Below are 19,283 nucleotides of genomic sequence, written 5' to 3' on the forward strand. Positions count from 1 at the left end.
TCCTCTTTTTTCCTCTTCCCATTTTCTCTGTCCGCCTTGGTCGTTTTCACTCTCGGGATCACCCTAAGTTCCTCCTTTCACCCAGCAGTTCGTTTCCCTTTGTTTCCCCATCGCTCAGGTATGTCCACTCCAAGCGATAGAGCTCTTTCAGACAAGTCCCGTGCATCCCAGGAAGAGGCTTGGTGACTCCCTTTTGTCCGCCGTGTGACAAGACCCAGTGCATTCACAGAGGAGCACATCAAGGGCTCAGGGGCAAAAGCAGGGCTGCCCGAGTGCTGGGCCTTCCAGGTGAGAATGCGGAGGTGACCCGGGAGCTGACCTTCAAGGCTGGGTGTGTCCCCAAGCAGAGAATAAAGCATTCTTGCCAGAAAAGTGTTTTTCTAGGAGTCTCAGAGCCTGGGTTCTTGTCCCAGCTGAGCCATGTTGCCCTGAAACTCTGGGAAAGCCACTGCCCCTTTCAGAACGTTAATCCAGTGCTTGGACACTTCACGGTGTAAACAAATCCCCTGGGAATCCTCTTCAAATGCAGATCTTGGGGCGCCTGGGTGGCTCCGTTGATTAAGCGTTGATTAAGCGTCTGACATCAGCTCAGGTCACGCACGATCTCACGGTTCGTGGGTTCTGGCCCCGCGTCGGGCTCTGGGCTGACGGCTCAGAGCCTGGAGCCTGCTTCCGATTCCTGGTCTCCCCCTCTCTCTGCCCCTCCCCCACTCACATTCCGTCTCTGTCTCTCTCAAAAATAAATAAACATTAAAAAACGTTTTAAATTGCAGATCATGCTGTAGCAGGGTCCGAGATTCTGCATGTCTAACCAGCTCCCGGGCCACACCAACGCTGACTGGTCTGCAGATCACGTTTGACAAGGGGTTAGGCTCCTGGCCTGCAAAATGGGCATAAAGCCTCCATGAGGAGGTTGTGACTTCAGACGATACTACTAGGAAAAAGCTGGGCTCCTTAAAAATGTAACGGATTATAGAAATGGGCTGTTCCAGTGGTAGAGATGGGACGTTCCGAGGTTTGTCCAGTCGAGTGGAGTGGGACCCCTGTATCTTCTGGACGCCTGAAGTGGCCCCACCCAAGCTCAGCCCATCAGAAGTGTCGGTGGCAGCAAGAGGGCACAGAAGCAGCTCAGCAGAGCCTCTAGAGAAGAAAGAGTAGAGAACAAAGCAAGGATGTGTTGCAGCAGCTGACAGATTTGTGAGTGCCCAGTGACTTCCAGAGCTAATAAGGTGGGGGGAGAAATTTCTACAGAAACAGGAAGTCCTGCAAAACAGCAAAGGAAGCACACACACACACACACACACACACACACACACACTGTCCAAACCCAGAGAGGAGCCCTTCTGCTGGTTTCACATTTTCTTTTAAGGCTACAAACCAATGAACCCCTGGAAGCTCCGTAGGGAGCGTTGAACAAAACCCAGTGAAGACTGGGGCAGACGGTGGGGTGGAGCTGGTGAGCTCGGGGCCACCTTGGTGTTGAACTCGGGACAGGGCCGCTCCACAGCCACGTGGCCCAGCATCTGAGGGTCTGTGCACCTCCCAGGCCCTGGGGGTGCACTTTCCACCCTGGCATGTTGCTCTCAGATGCTGCTCGTGCTTGAGGTGGCCGCCAGATTTTAAAAGGAGTTTAAAATGACTTTTGCCCAAGTCCCAGTGGAGTTATTGGCAGAGCTGACCCCCCCGCCCCAGTCTCCTCCGTGTTGCCCATGAGCGACGGGGGCCCCTGGCTGGCTCAGTCAGTAGAGCACGAGACTCTTGATCTCAGGGTTGTGAGTTTGAGCCCCACGTTGCGGGTAGAGGTTATTTAAAAAATAGATTCAATGTAATTTAATTTAATTTTTTTTTTAAAAAAAAGAAAGAAATGCACAGGCAGGTAATCCAGGTGACTCTGCTTGGGGAGTGGGCAGGAGTACCAGAAATTGCCAGGGGAGTGGGGGGGGGGCATGGCAGGTAGAGTAAACAGAGCTAATATTTGTTCATCACCAACAAGGCATCAGGCTGTGTTAACTAACTTATCCTCACAGCTTCATGAGGATGATATTTTACTTCTCAAATAAGGACTCTAAAGGTTCTTAGATGGGGTGTCACACAAAAGAAAGTGTCCAACAGATGTTTGGTTATCTCCCCCATTGGCCCATTTTACAGATCCCGAGAGTAGAAGCAACTTAACCAAAGTCACGTAGCTAAGTGGAGATTCAACCCCAGGTCCCCTAGGCTCCTCGTTCTGCCTTCTCTCCAGTGCACCGAGCAGCTTAAGATGTCGCTGGAAAGGGAATGGGCTGGGCTCAAGTGTTAGATAGAAGACTCCCATTTATGAGTCATTTTGCAAGGTATTTGAGCAACGAATTTCTAATATATACCTATGATGGCCTTAGGAACCTTTCCATTTGCTGGTAAGAAGAGCATACTGAGTTGGATCATATCCTCCCCAAATTCACGCTCTTCCTGGAATCTCAGATGTGACCTTATTTAGATATAGGATCCTTGTGGATGTTAGTTACGACGAGGTAATACTTGAGTAGGGTGGGCCTTTAATCCAATAGGATTGCCACGGCCCTGCCAGCATCTTGGTTTGGGGCTTTGGGCGCCGGAACCACGAGAGGGGTAAATTTCTGTCGTTTTAAGTCCCCCAGTTGTTGGTGACTCATTACTGCCGCCCTAGGAAATGGATACAAAAAGCACTTGAGAACTTCACAGAGTGACTGACCTCAAAGCATTGCTGTCATCGCCTTGTATCAAATGAAGAAACTGCTGTCCGGCTGTGAGACCCGGGGAGGAGGGCTTCACCGGGGGCAGGGGCGCGCCAGCCGACGCGGTCGTGCAGAATTCCCGTCACGGCTGTGTAGACGGTTCCCACACACGCTGCCTCCCCTCTTGCACAGGCAGCTCAGAGCAACCACAGTCTACTCGGTGGGGTCGTTCCCAGCCTCTGGTGCAGCGCTGTCTGCCCCCGGATGGAGGTCGGGGTGGAAGGGGGCTTTGGTTAGCAGCCTTCTCAGGCACCAGTGTGAGGTGCCAGCTGAGAGTGGGATGGAACTTTCTGGGCGTTTTCAACTGCATCTGGAGAGAATTAGATCTATTTCGTCCTTGGGCCATGCAGGCATCAACTCTTTTTTTTTTTAGTTTATTTATTTATTTATTTATTTTTAAATGTTTTTATTTATTTTTGAGACAGAGAGAGACAGAGCATGAGTAGGGGAGGGGCAGAGAGAGGGGGAGGCACAGAATCTGAAGTGGGCTCCAGGCTCTGAGCTGTCAGCACAGAGCCTGACGTGGGGCTCGAACTCACGGAGTGTGAGATCATGACCTGAGCTGAAGTCGGACGCTTAACCGACTGAGCCACCCAGGTGCCCCAGTTTATTTATTTATTTTGAGATCGAGAAAGGCAGACAGAGGGGAAGAGTCCCAAGAAGACTCCTCTCTGTCAGCGCAGAGCCCGACATGGGGCTTGATCTCACGAACAGGCATTAACTCTTCAACCATGTTTATCTTTCATGAATAAAGAACAGCTACGAAATAAATAACCAACAGTTACCACTCTCACACATTCAAAATCGGTATTTCTCAATCTTGGCAGTTCATAGAATTACGGGCGAGTTTAAAAAATATCGGTGTCAGGGTCCACACCAGACTGATGAATCTGAATCTCCGTGTTTTACAAATCCCCTCATGTGATTCTAATGTGCCACTAAGACCAAGAACCACTGTTCATGGGCCACAACCATGCACTGACGTCACCTAGGAGCTCGTTAGAAATGCATCATCCTGGGTGGTTCAATCGGTTAAGCGTCTGATTCAGCTCAGGGTGTGATCTCGCAGTTCGTGAGTTCGAGCCCCGCATCTGGCTCTAGGCTGACAGCTTGGAGCCTGGAGCCAACTTAGGATTCTGTCTCTGTCGCTCTCTGCCCCTCCCCCGCTTATGCACTGCCCCCCCCCCATATAAATAAACATTAAAAAAATTTAAAAAAAAATGTGTAATCCTGGCCCCACTCTGGACCTGGTGAAGCTAACTCAGCATCTTAACAGCAGCCCAGGTGATCTGTGCACACGACTTTGCAAACTGTAAGCTAGACGTCCCTTCAATAGAATTGCCTCAGTTCGAAGGCGAATCCCTGTGCCCACCCATCGCTGAGCCACCAATAATCATGCAAGGTGCAGCTTTTCTCCGAGATGATGTGCAAGCTGTTTAATAACTGTGCCAGCCATAGACCTCTGGGATCGCAGTACCACTGTGCCCTGGCCGATTGCCAATTCCGGCCTTACTATAAATATTCTAGTTCTTAGAGCTTCCTGTCTCGGATGTGTGATTATATCTCAACCTCTGTGGTCCCCCTGACGGGGAGTGGCTGCAGCAGGCACGCTGGGGTGACTGCTCAGCCCCCGACAATTCTCTTGGCTTTGGAAATGGTGTGGGGACAGCGCTCACCGGCTCATGGGCATCTTGAGGGTGCCAGGTCCCCCCCCCCCCCCACCTCTCCTCTCTTCCAGGTTCTGAGCAAATTGTAGAATTCGCATACAGAATGTCAAGGAGTGCCATTCTGGCACATTTGGGCAAAGCTAGAAAGGACGGCATAGGTTTACTGGATGAATGCACCCAGGAGGGCTGTAGCAGAAAATGGTGCTTTTTTTCTCTCACCACTGCCCCTGCAGACACGTTAAGTCATTCTTCCCCAGGCGTTTGAGTGCTCAGGCAGACCCCTACCTTCCTGACTCATACTTGGCTGTTAAAACTCTGCTTCTATCAGGTATTTAAAAAGCCCGACCCAATCACCCATCACAGTGGTGCTCTCTTGCCCACTTAGCACCTTCCCCTCCTCCAGCCTGGGCCTTGCATGGGGAGGAAGGAGAGGTTGGCTTCCTCCGGCTTCTCCTCCCTACCCCCTCTGCTGCCTTTCTCTCCTTCAGGGGTGCATTGGGAGAGGGAGAAAGGGAGGGACCAGAGAGGGTCTATCGGAACTGCTCCGGTCACAGCCTGGCACCGATGCCCTGTGACATGCATGCCCAAGGCCGCCTCTTTCCCGTGGAGCACTGGTGGGGGGGTTTCAGGAGCCCCCATCATGGACTGGGTGAGACCTTGTATGTCTGGCTGCCTCCCCACCGCACCCCCACCCCGGGGCCCAGGCTTCTGACAGCGTATCTCCCAGACCCCCCCGCAATGGTCTTCTTGAGTGGGATGCTTTCAAGGGGAGTGAACTCCAGCTCCCTTTCCTGGGGTTCACCTCTGGCCTGTGAGAAGCTCTTGCCCCCTGCCCCCGCAGACTGCAGTTGCCCGCCTCTCTCAGATAAGCCACTTCCCTGGAGGGTTTCCCAGGCTGAGGTTGGCCACCAGTCCTGGCATCCCCCAGATGCCAGGAGACGTAGTCAAGTACTCTAAGCGCGTCTTCAAAATCTTCCTCCAGGAGGAAAATGCAAAAGCCTTCCCTGAACGCTGCTTTTGAACCAATGCTCTCTTTTTTCTTTTGTCAAATGTTTATTTATTTTTGAGAGAGACAGAGAGAACACATGCATGCAGGAGAGCAGGGGAGGGGCAGAGAGAGGGGGACAGAGGATCTGAAGTGGACAACGTGAGGCTTGAACTCGCGAACCGAGAGAGATCGTGACCTGAGCTAAAGCTGGGCGCTTCACCCACTGAGCCACCCGGGTGCCCCTAAATGCTCTCTTTCTACTGACATCCCAGCCTGCGTGCCCTCGCCAGGGCTCTGAGTTCACCTCCTCTGTGGCGGGTGCCTCCGGGGAGGCCAGCAGCTTCCTCCCCAAGTGTCGGCCTGATAGCTGAACGGCAGGATGTAGTGGCAGTCAGCGGGGACAGGGTCAGGGACGAGATGCCTCAGCTTCTCGTGGCTCAGTGGGCCGTTGTGAAGTGAATGCAACTGAGTTTCTCACAGCAGGGTGAGGACGAGGGCAAGGCAAAGGTTCAGGCAGCCCTTACCGTCAGGTGGCACCAGAACCAGCCAGGCCCCTGGGAACAGGTGCCCCCTGAATGTGGCAGTCCCGAGTGCCTCCCCCAAGACTTGGCCCTGGCTTAGAGGGTCCCCGGCGGGATTAGGTCCCTGGCGCTCACATCAGAAGCCACTCAGTCCCGTCCTGGGCTGGCTTCCCTTCCCTTCCCCGTGCTACCTCCTTGCCTCCTCGGTCCCGATGCCTGGGATCGCCTCCCAAATAAACGACCTGCACCCACAGCCCATCTCAGGCTCTGCTCCTCGGAACCCAGACTAAGACCCTTTCCTGTCTCTCCTTATCAGCTGCGGGCCTTATCTCATCTACCATGGGGAGGAAGTTCACAGAACTGGGTGGGTGTTTCTGCGTTTAGGGACCATCTCAGACCAGAAACTGGCTTTTCCTTGATGGCAGCTTGTGGCTGCTGAGCCCCCCCACCCCCGCCCCCGCCCCAGGCTGTCATTCGGCAGCAGCAGGAGCAAACTGGGCAGATGAAGAGCCCTGGGGACACAAGTCCCCTGCTGCCAGGGGCCCCTGGGTTCACCCCTTGCTTCCTCCAGTTCTGTTAAACAGCTTTATTAACATAACAATCCGTGTGTAACTCACCGCTTTAAAGTGTACCATTTAATGGTTTCTCACATCTTTTTTTTTTTTAACATTTATTTATTTTTGAGAGAGACAGAGACAGAGACAGAGCATGAACGGGGAAGGGGCAGAGGGGGAGGCCCAGAATCCGAAGCAGGCTCCAGGCTCCGAGCTGTCAGCACAGAGCCCGACGCGGGGCTCGAACTCACAAAACCGCGAGATCGTGACCTGAGCGGAAGTCGGACGCTCAACCCATTGAGCCGCCCAGGCGCCCCACATCTGCTTTCTTGAGTCACTCCTGGCGCTGTTGCAAGCCAGGTTCCCCGGGAAGCAGACCCTGAGGTAAGATTAGGGTGCAGGGAGTTGATTAAGGGGTCAACATCTGTGGAAGGGAGGGAAGGAGGCGAGAACTGAGGAGGCAGAGAAGGTGAGCTGTGATGTCTTCTCAGTGAAGGCCTCAGCTCACCCCACTCGGAGCTCAGACGCTGGGATGACCCTTCTGAGATGTCTCAATTTGGGTTGAGGAAGCCGGGCCTTTATAACCTGGCGTTGACCAGCTTGACCTTTGGCTACGGGGCTGTTTTTAGCCGGAATGATTCCCAGGAAGGCTGACGGTGGGGGCATCTCCCAGAAGCTGGGGAATAAGTCCTTCAGTCTGAATGGAGACCGAGGGGTACGCACCAATGCCCCCCACATCTTTTTCACCTGGGTCAGCCTCTCCCTGCTGGACCCAAGCTCCTCAGGGCGGAAGACAGTGGGAGCCGACCTTCACATCTCACAATGGATCTAACAGAGAGGAGGGCCTGAGAGCACATTCGGTGATGGACGGACTAGGTGCTGAAAAGAACTTTGACTTCGACGAGGCCGCATTCTAAGAAAATCAGCGCTGGCAGTGGCACGCGGGGGGGGGGGGGGGGGGGGGGGGGGGATGTCTTTGTTAAATAGAGAACATCACCATTACCATGCCTTTGAAGTCTGGTTCGTTCTTCTGGCCCAGCTGGCTTGTGGGCGGGATGAGAAGTGGAAGGAGGAGGCAGGAGGCGGGAAGAAGGCTGAGGCCCAAAGGGGTGAATGCGGCGAGCAGGGCAGGGAGACTCACGAGGCGCACAGAGAGGGAAGACGCCAGTGGGGACTCAACCAGCCTTGAGAACAGGACCAGGGTCTGGGGCGGCACAAAGGAGACTGTGATTCAAGGCAGCCTCAAATCTCCCGCCGTCTTTTCCCCTCACACTTGCCCCACCAACCCTGACTCCCCTAAACCCACGTGTACCTGCCTCGCATGTGTAGCCACTTCTCCTCTTCCCCTCTCTGTTGACCCAGCGAGGTACCGTCACCCATTCTCATGTTCCAGTGCCATCAGCAGTCCGGTTCGCGTGCTCATCGATTTCCCTAGTCTCACCTGCGTGTCTTCCTTAAACTCGAGTCACACATACGGCGACAGTTCCATTTGGGACACCACACGTCCAAGCCAGTGGCACATCGGGCTGCTTCTACCTGCAGAGCGCATCCGAACCCACCGGCCTGTCTCACTCACACCGTTGGGATAGCTTCCTCACTCTTCCCAGTCACCCATGGCTTGACGATCGCCAGCGGGTAAGACTGTCAACTTTTAGATCTGCCCCGTACAGGCCGTTTTGGGGGGGGCGGGGGAGGGGGACAGTGGCAGGCGGGGGTCAGGGCGACACACACCTTCAAAAGCCACCTATCGTTGGCCATGTGCCCTGAGGCGAGTTCATCAACCTCCTTCTCCCTCCCATTCCCCATTCCTCGCTTGTAAAATGGGAAGAGCCGATGCGGATTGAGAATGAAAGGGAATCCTTGTCCCTAGGAGCTCGAAAGTGCAATCTTGTACTAAGCACCTGTGAGACACCTACCCAGCACCCGACACACTCTCGTGTCTCACATTGGATACTCATACGTCCCTGGTGACAAGTGGCAGGGGGCAGGGGCACTCGAAGCCACAAGATAAATACAAGACAATATTTCGAATAGGGTTGACAGTGGGGAAAGATGTTTCCGGGAAGAGGGACCATTTGTTTCACGGCCTGTCAAGAAGACTAGCCAGGACTGAATTCGTACTTTCCATGCCGGGCATTCTGCAAGGCACTTCACAAATATCAATGTATTCAATTTCCTTTTTAAAGGTTTGTCTTATTATTTATTTTGAGAGAGGGAAAGAGGAGAGCGGGGAGGGGCCGAGAGAGATGGGAGAGACACAGGGAGTCCCAAGCATTGTCGGGGCAGAGCCCAACGCGGGGCTCGATCTCGCGAACTCCGAGATCGTGACCTGAGCTGAAATCAGGAGTCAGACGCCCGACCGACTGAGCCGCCCAGGAGCCCCTCATTTATTTAATTCTTACAACAGCTCTATGAGGCAACTCACTTTCTTCCCATTTTACAAGTGAGGAGTGTGAGGGAGAGGAGGTTGTGTAACTTGCTTAAGGGCATCTGGCTCGTCACGGTCGGATTTGGAATCGGGCAGTGTGGCTCCAGTGTGCTTTCCTGTCACCCCTACTTTACGGAGCTTCTCTATGAAATGGCTGCCAGAGGACAGCCCTGAGAGGACACAGCTTTTGCCAGAAGTGAGCAGTGGAAAAGAATGAATGGATAAAAAAATAGATGGCAATTAAAAAATCATGGCTGTGGGGGCACCTGGGTGGCTCAGTCGGTTAAGCGTCCGACTTCGGCTCGGGTCACGATCTCACGGTTCGTGAGTTCGAGCCCCGTGTTGGGTTCTGGGCTGACAGCTCAGGGCCTGGATCCTGCTTCGGATGCTGTGTCTCCCTCTCTCTCTGCCTCTCTCTCTCTCTCTCTCTCTCTCAATGATAAAAAAATAAATAAACACTAAAAAAAAAAAAAAAATCATGGTTTTGTGTGCTCTCAACCTGGGCTTGGACCCCAGCTCTGCCACTGACTACCTGTGTGAACTTGAAACCTGCACATGTGTTGTTCATCTGCAAAAAGAGCTCAAACCTATACCTCGGGCTGTCTGGTACAGAAAGAGCGCTCACTGGTTATTAAACATTCTTCCCTTTCTTTAGAGTCTTCTTCCTGTTCTCATCGAGGAGGTAAACAAAGTGGACTCCTTGAAAACAAATACACCTAGGCTTCTGCCTCGGGGACGATGGTGTAAATGCACTTGCTAAACGCAGTGAAAACCCCCTGGACATTATATCTGTAACATCTAAAAGGTGGAGTGGAAAAGGTGGACCAGGCAGGCCCTTGGGAGCCAAAGCATAACAAAGCAGTGAGAAGAAGCAGCCAGCTGACAGGAAACTCCTAAGACAAGCAGATTTTGTCAAAAGCCCCCTAAAACACCCATTCTCTCTAGCCAGAGGACCAGGAAAAAGGCAGCATGCATAGCAAGACCAGAAATGTTTCGATAATAACCTCCCTTTCCTGGCCAATAACTGCAGAAAACACTGTGGCCCCATCTCCACCCATTCCAGCTAAACCTTGAGGGGAGCCCAAACGTCTGCACATTCAAGGCTGTTATGAGGCACCCCAACCTCCTTCTGACTCACTTTACCCAGGGGGATGTCAGAGAAGGCCTAGTGGAGAGTCAGGACTTTCATTCTTGCCTAGCAGTAATGAGGCCAATACCTGGGGTGTCAGTGGAGGCCACATGGGCAGCAGTATCTAGGCACCCTTGACCCCACAAGACAGAGGGGTCTCAGCGGGGAACTCAAGGAAAGCCAGAACTCTACCACATTCAGAACTAATGAGGACCCCCCTCCCCTTTCAATGTCAAAAGAAGGCAAGTAGGAAACCCGGACCCCTACCCTCACTGGGCAATAATAAGGCAGCATTCTCTCTCCCCCTGACGGAACGGTCAGGAAGAAAACCAGCTGAAACAGAAGGCTTCAGTAAGATCCAGAATCTCATAATATAATATCCAAAACGTCCACGTTTCAATGGAAAATCACTCCTCCTGACAAAAACCAGGAAAATTTCAACTTGAATGAAACAACAACAACAACAATGAAAAGACACCAACATCTGGATGACGGAGCTATCAGAATTAGCTGACTAAAATTTTAAAGCACCTGTCATAAAGATGCTTCATGAGCAATTACTTGAAACAAATGGAAAAATAGAAGGTCTCATCAAAGAAGTAGAGGATATAAAAAAGAACCAAGTGGAAAACTTCAAATGAAAAACTATACTAACAAAATAAAAACTCACGGGATGAACCCAACAGGAATATTGAGGAGCTTCGGGAAAGCCCCATCTTAAAACAGAGAAAATAGGGGCGCCTGGGTGGCGCAGTCGGTTAAGCGTCCGACTTCAGCCAGGTCACGATCTCGCGTTCTGTGAGTTCGAGCCCCGCATCAGGCTCTGGGCTGATGGCTCGGAGCCTTGAGCCTGTTTCCGATTCTGTGTCTCCCTCGCTCTCTGCCCCTCCCCCGTTCATGCTCTGTCTCTCTCTGTCCCAAAAATAAATTAAAAAATGTTGAAAAAAAAATATTAAAAAAAAAAAAACAGAGAAAATAGAAGCAAAAAAAAAGAAATGAACAGAACTTCAGGCCCTTGTCAGACGATAACAAGATATTGAACATTTGTGACATCAGAGCCTTGAAAAGAGTGGAAAGCTGAGGGAGAGGAGGAAGCTGAAAATGTAGTTGAACTAATAACATCTGCAAACTCCCAAAATTAGCAAGAAAAAAATAAACCCACGGATTCAAGACGCTGAGTAAATCTCAAACAGGATAAAATCAAAGAGCCCAAACCAAAATGACACATCATAGTCGTACTTCTAAAAAACTAAATACAAAGAAAAAAAAAGTCCTAAATACCATAAGAGAAAAACAACACCTTATCTACGGTGGAAAAGCAATTCAAATAACAGCGAATTTCTCATCACAAACCATGCAGGCCAGAAAGAAGTGGCACAACATTTTTCAAGTGCTAAAATCAAGACATTTTTGTTTTTCTTTTATTTATTTATTTAGTTTTTGAATCTTTATTATTCAGTCTCTTCAGTTTTTTGGTTTTTGGTTGTTGGTTTTTGTTTTTTTGTTGTTTTTTTTTGTTTTGTTTTTTGAGAGAGAGAGAGAGAGAGAGAGAAAGAAAGAGAGAATCTCAAGTAGGCTCCTTGCTCACTGTGGATCCTGACATGGGGCTGGATCCCATGACTCTGGGATCATGACCTGAGCCAGAATTAGGAGTCAGACGCTCAACCGACTGAGCCACCCAAGTGCCCCGACACATTTTTAGAAGAAGGAAAACTAAGGAAATTTGTCATCAGCAGAACTACCGTAAAGTCTGTCTCATGGAAGGTCTCTAAAAGGGGAAACCTTGAGACATCAAGAAGGAAGAAACAAAAGAAAGAGAGTAGAAATATGGATAAGTATGTTTTCCTTCTCTTGTTGAGTTTTCTAAGTTGTTTGATGATTGAACCAAAATTATAACACTGTGCAATGTGGTTAGAAATGTATATAAAAGGATTATTTAAGACAATTATATTATAAACAGGGATAGTAAAAAAAAAAAAAAATTAAGACTCCTACACTTCACTTGAACCAACAAAATGTCCATACCAGTAGCTTGTGATGTTACAGATACATAATGTAATATTAAACAAACACTAAATAAGCAAACACTAAATAAACTATATCAAGAGATACCAAGAGACACACTCAAAAACTCTACAGAGAAATCAAAACAGAATTCTAAAAAATGCTCAATTAGCCCACATGAAGGTAGGAAAAAGAACACAGAAACAAAAAGTAGGAAAACAAACAGAAAACAAAAATCAAGTGTTTAATAAAAAATAAGCACTTAACCCTTAAGATATGAACAATTTCATTAAATGTCAATGGTTTAAAAACACTAATTAAGGGGTACTGGCTGGCTTAGTCAGTAGAACACGTGACTCTTGATCTCAGTGTTGTGAGTTCAAGCCCCAGTTTGGGCACAGAGCTTACTTAAAAATATATATGCACACCAATTAAAAGACAAACTAGAAAACATGATCCAACTATATGCTGTCTGTAAGAACCTTACTTCAAATATAATGATATAAGTAAGTTGAAAATAAAAAGATGGATAAAGAAAATTAATAATAAAGATGATTAATGCAAACAATCAAAAGAAAGCAGAGAGACCATATTAATATCAGATAAAGTAGACTTCTGAGTGAAGAAAATTACTAGAGACCTAGAGGGACTTTATATTAAAAAAGAGTTCATCTTACCAAGAAGACATAGCAGTTGTAAATGTGTATGCACCAGTCAACATAGCTGCGAAATATGTAAAGCAAAACCTCATGGAACTAAAGGAGAAAAAGACACATCACCAGTTGTAATTATAATAAACTCTAACATCCCTCCCCAACAACAGGTAAAACAACTAGGCAGAAAATCAGGATATAAAAGAACTCAACAACACCATCAATTAATAGCATCTAACCGACAATTATAGAATACTCAACGACAGCAGAATACCCACTCTTTTTAAATATGCAAAGATCAAATACTAATAGAGATCCTATTCTGAGCCATAAAATAAGCCTCAACAAATGTAAAAGAATTTAAATCATACAGAGTATATTCTCTGACCACAATGGAATCTAACTAGAAATCAGTAACAGAAAAAATGGAAACAGCTCCAAGCACTTGGAAACTAAACAACACATTTCTAAATAACTCGTGGGTCAAAGAAGAAGTCTTAAGGGAAATTTTTTAAGAACACATTGAATTGAGTGAGAATGAAAGTGCAATCATCAAAGTTTGTGGGACACACTAAAGCACTGTTGAAAGGAAAATTTAAAGCACTAAATGTTTACATTAGAAAAGAGGAAAAATTTCACATCAGTAATCTAAGTTCCCATCTCAAGAACCTAGAGAAAAATAAACTTAAAGCAAAACAGAAGGAAGGAAACAATAAAGATAAGAGCAGATATCAGTGAAATTGAAAAAAAAAACAGTAGAGAAAATCAAGGGGAAAACATGGTTCTTTGAAAAGGTGGATGAAATTGACAACCCTCTATTCAGGCTGACCAGAGCAAAAAAGGAGAAAACACAAATCGCCAATATCAGGAACGAAACAGGACATCACTGCAGATTCTGAAGACATAAGAGGTTAAGAAATCAATATTACAAACAATGCTACACATATACATTTGACAGCTTAGATGAATTTTGAATTTCTCAAAAAGCACAAATGGCAGCTTATCCAATATGAAATAGCCCTAAACCTATTCAGCAAATGGAATTCATAATTTTAAAATTCTCAAATAAGGAATTGGGACCATGATTACCTTCATTGACTTTCACATCCGACTATGAGGGTTACACTGCAGAATTCTCCCAAACGTTTAAAGAAGATTTAACAGCAATTCTAGACAATATCTTCCAGAACACAGGAAGGAATACTTTCCCAATTCATTCAATAAAGCTTGTGCAACTCTGATATTCTAAACTTTATTTTATTTTATTTTATTTTTTTATTTTTTTACATTTATTTTTTTCTGAGAGACAGAGAGAGACAGAGCACAAGTAGGGGAGGGGCAGAGAGAGAATGAGACACAGAATCCGAAACAGGCTCCAGGCTCTGAGCTGTCAGCTCAGAGCCCGACGCGGGACTCAAGCCCACAAACCGTGAGATCATGACCTGAGCCGAAGTTGGACGCTTAACCGACTGAGCCACCCAGGCGCCTCCGATATTCTAAACTTTATACAGAGAGGCCAAGGAACCAAATAGGTTACCTAATTTGAAAAAGAAGAACAATGTCGGAACCAGAGGAATAAATGGATTCCAGGGCTTCAGAGAGAGCCACCGTAATAAAAATGGCGTGATATTGGTGAAGAAATGGGACAGATCAGAGAACAGAGAAACAGACCCACACAAACGTGTCTGACTGTTGACAAAGGTGCACAAGCAATTCCGTGAAGAAAGGACGACCTTTTCAACGAAGGGTGCTGCAGCAATCGGGTATTCCTAGGCAAAAACGTGAACCCCAACCTACATCTTACACTCTATGCAAAATTAACTCAAAATGCAGCACACACATTAATATAAAACTCAAAATGATAAAACCTTAAAAAAAAAGAAAAAACCAAGAGAAAAACCTCAGGAGGTAGGCAGGGCTAGGCAAGGAGCTCTTAGACTTGACACCAAAAGCACAATTCCAAACAGAGAAAATGGAAACAAGGCACTTAATCCGATAACAAGCTTTTGGTCTACGAAGGACCAAGAAACGAGGGAAAAACAAGCCACAGAGGGTGAGAAGATCTTTGCAAACCACACAACCAACAACGGACTAGTATCCGGAAAATATAAATAAAGAACTCTCAAGGCAAACAATCCAATTAGAAGCTGGGCAAGAGACATGACGAGACATTTCACCGAAGAGAGTAAATGGACGGCCACCAAGCACGTGAAAAGATGATCGGCGTCACTAGTCAAGTGGGAGATGCTAATTGAAGCTCCAGTGTGATACCTCGACATGCCCAGCAGAATAGCTAAAAGGAAAAAGTGCTGATAAGGATGTGGATGTTTTAAACACCGCCGGTAGGAATGTCAAATGGCACAGCTGCTCGGAAACACGATTTGTAGTTTCTTGTAAAACTTGAGGCATGCACCTACCACACCACCCATCCACTGCTCTTCTTGACATTTATCCCAGAGAAAGAAAAACGTGGGGAGACACAGAATCCGAAGCAGACTCCAGGCTTCGAGCTGTCAGCCCAGAGCCTGATGCGGGGCTCCAGCTCACAAACCACGAGATCGTGACCTGAGCCGAAGTCGGACGCTTAACCGACTGAGCCACCCAGGCGCCCCCATGTATATAACATTCTTGGCTGTGGCTATAGAAAGGCAACATGAGGGATCCTTAGAGTGATAGAATTGTTCTACGTCTTGACTGTATCAGTGTCAATACCCTGGTTGTGATATTGTACTACAGTTTTCCAACAGATTACTATTGGGGAAAACTACGTAAAGGGTACATGGGATCTCTTAACTATTACTCACAACTCCATGTGTATCTATGATTATCTCAAAATAAAAAGGTTAAGACAAAACAAACACTGATATCGATTTGTTTCCTGTATCCCAGAATCCACAAGTTATATCATTGTTTTATTTTGCATTTATTTGGGGTTATTTTAACATTTATTTCTTTTCTGGGGGGGGGGGGGGGGCAAGTGCGTGCACCAGCGCATGTGCGTGAGTGGGGAAGGGGCATAGAGAGGGAGAGAGAATCCCAAGCAGGCTCTGCACTGTCAGCACAGAAGTCAATGAGGGTTCCATCTCATGTACCGTAAGATCATGACCTGAGCTGAAATCCAAAGTCAGATGCTTAACCAACTGAGCCACCCAGGCGTCCCATATTTTGCATTTATTTGAATGTTGCAGGTTGGGGATCTTTTCATATTGGTATCATTCTGTTCTATTTTTTCTGGTATATCCTTTGCCTGTGTTTCTACTTAGTCGCCTTTTTCTTATCAACATGTAAGAACTCTTTATATACTATAGGTGTCTATCACATTGTACATATTATGTATATGGCTCTAAGGCGAGAGTTGATTTCTGTTCATCAAGTTCCAAAAATGTTAACAAGTCAGCTTGGGCCTGGTCATTGTAGACACAGCTGTGTAAGATCTTCACTGACGTGAGCCCCAGTGGGAGGCACTGAGCGCCTCGATCTTGTTTGATCATTCCACTCCATCCATGTAGAAGGCAAGTAACTGAGCCCGGGTCAGAATTCCAGTCTATCTGATACCAACTCCATGATTTTTTTTTTTTTTTTACTATGTTATATTATTCTCAGTGCCACTTACGGCTAACTGCAGATACAGGTGATTTGCATAGGTCAACATTGTTGTCAAAAATAATACTGATCATAGCGAATTTATTGACGTGCCAACTAAGTAAACCGCATATGTTGTCGTGTGTAATCCTCACCAAAACTTTAATTGTTATTATTTCCATTTTGTTAATTGAGAAATCAGATTCTTCTTTTTAAAAGTTTTTAAATTTTATTTTAGGGAGAGAGAGAGCACGAGTTGGGGAGAGGGGCAAAGGGAGAGAGACAGAGAATCTCCAGCAGGCTCCATACCCAGAGCGGAGTCTGATGCAGGGCTCATTCCCACGGCCCTGGGATCATGACCTGAGCCGAAATCAAGAGTCAGACGCTCAACCAACTGAGCCACCCAGGCACCCCGAGGAATCAGAATCTTAAATCAGTTAAGTAACTTGTCCAAGGCCACAGAACTAACAAATGGTGAGCTCAACTCAAACCCAGCTGCCCAGGCACCAAAGCGCTAAGAAAGTGTTGGGTTCCAGGTACCACTAGGAGACCTGCTGTAAATCAGATCCCTCACCCAAGCCAACCCTTGTGCGTCCAAGTCATGTCTCAACACTTGCCAAAACAGAATGCCCACTCTCTGGGGTGGAATGGGCATTCTCTCCAGCCCCTGATAACTGTCAGGAGACAGGAAATTCAAAGAAGGAAGAGAAAAATCACAAATTCCTTCACGTGAGCAAGAGAGATCTAGAAATCTCTGAGGTCATATATGCAAATACCTCTCCAGGTATGAGTCAGAGGGTTCATTGAGAACATCAGAATAGATTTATTTCTAGATAAACACCAGAGCAGAAGAAAATATAGTTATCTGACCTATGAAACACATAAAAGAGAGTTCATATACTTTTTCTGTGTGTGTGTGGAAAGTATGCAGGAAGGCTTTTTAAAATTGTGATTAATTTGGGGGTGCCTGGGTGGCCCAGCTGGTTTAGCATCGGACTCTTTTTCTTTTTTTAATGTTTATTTCTTTATTTTCACACAGAGAGAAAGAGAGAGCAAGTAGGGGAGGGGCAGAGAGAGAGGGAGAGAGAGAATTCCGAGCGGGCTCCACACTGTCAGTGGGGCCCAAACTCACGAACGGGGATCATGACCCCAGCTGAAACCAAAAGTCAGATGCTTAACTGACTGAGGCACATGGGCATCTGACTCTTGAGCCCTATGTCGGGCTCTGCGTTGAGCATGAGCCTGCTTGAGATTCTCTCTCTCTCCCTCTGCCCCTCTCCCTGGTTCATACTCTCTCACTCTCTCAAACAAAATTTGTAATTAATTTTTTTAACCTCAGTAATACAAATAAAAATTGAGAACAGTGCTAAAAGTTTATAACAAAATATAGCTGTTCCTTATCCCCAACCCTCATATCAGTCCCACATTCCAGAAAAGATCGCTGGAAATACTTTTAGTTGGTTTTCCCCTCTGGCATTTATCATCCAAAATTCTAAATAGTATGCTCATTCTGCTATTTATCAACTCGCGAATTTTATTTGTGATTGACTTCCTGTTGAGATGGTTGGGGATTTAGTTCTCTTATCCCTCCCCCATTCCTCTCAAAACAATTGTAACATAAAAAGTGTTGTATGTTTCTTTCCTGGAACTGTCTTTTCTCTTTCTTGGGTGTTTTCCTTTATATGCTGTATTTGCTTACTCTTCAATGTGCCTATAGTTGCATTTTTCCAAATGTCCCTATGGATCTTCCCAGGGACTTTCCCGAATCCCCACTGTGCCATTGGTTTCTTCTCCCATTTTATCCTACCCCAGACCAGCCCTGCTGCACCCTCATTCTTCCTGCCCCAATCTGCTCTTTAGGCAAAAGTTATTATCCTTGGATTTCCCTTTTCTACCCTCCTGGAAGGAACTCTTATTTCTTGGACCCCACGTCATAGTTTCTTAGTTTCCTCTGTTTTGCTAAAGCATACATACCCTGCAGTAACTTTCTACCAAAGGATGCTTGGGAGGGGATGTCCTTTAGTTCTTGCGTGTCTGAAGAGTTTTCACTCTACTCCTACACTTGCATGATCATTTGCTGGGTAAGGAAGTCTGAGCTGAATCTCATTTTCTTTTAGAATTTAAAGACATGGCTCCAGTGTCTTCAAGCATTTACTTCTGCTGTTGAGAAGTCTGAAGGCATTAGGATCCTTCGTCCTTTTTGAAATGACCTCTCCTTCCCTTGCCGCCTTTCTCCCTCTCTCTCTCTCTCTCTCCGCCCCTCTGTCCCCCTTCTCCGGGATTTTTCCTTTATCTTTAAAGGTTTGAAATTTCGTGATGTGTGATTCTTTTTTTTTTTTTTTAATTCATACTCTTTTTTTAAGTCTATTTATTTATTTATTTATTTTGAGAGAGAGGGAGAAAGGCGGGGGAAGGGCAGAGGGAGAGGGAGAGAGAATGTCAATCAGGCTTCACACCCAGCTTGGAGCCCAACTTGGGACTCAGTCTCACAACCTTGGGATCATGACCTAAGCTGAAACCAAGAGTCGGTCGCCCAACCAACTGAGTCACCCAGATGCCCCTTTACTCTTGTATTCATTTGGCATTTTCAGTCTTGAGAGTTAAGGCTTTCGGTTCTGAGAAACCTTTTCTGTAATGTAGTAGGTTGAATCATATGAAATTGCTTATGTCTAACCTTTGTTGAGCCTATAAAAACGACAATTTCATATTTTTCAAGCCAATATTTTTGATGATTTTCTTCCCTCTGTTTTCCCTTTTCCTTTCTGGAACCCCTTATTAATCAGAAGTTGAATCTCCCCTGTTGAAGGTCCCCTGTCAATGCCCTAGATCTTCCAGTGGGAACAAATCTGTTGCGACCTTTCTGAAAACAGTTTGTCTGGTGGTATTAAAGATTTTGGAAACACGTACGTACTTTGATTTATTAATTCCATGTCTAATCTCCAGGAGATGTCGAAACATGTTGTAAAAAATGTATGTTCAAGACTATTTTTGCAACACAATTTAC

This window comes from Panthera leo, chromosome C2 (genome assembly GCF_018350215.1).
Source record: "Panthera leo isolate Ple1 chromosome C2, P.leo_Ple1_pat1.1, whole genome shotgun sequence".
Taxonomy (NCBI): Eukaryota; Metazoa; Chordata; class Mammalia; order Carnivora; family Felidae; genus Panthera; species Panthera leo.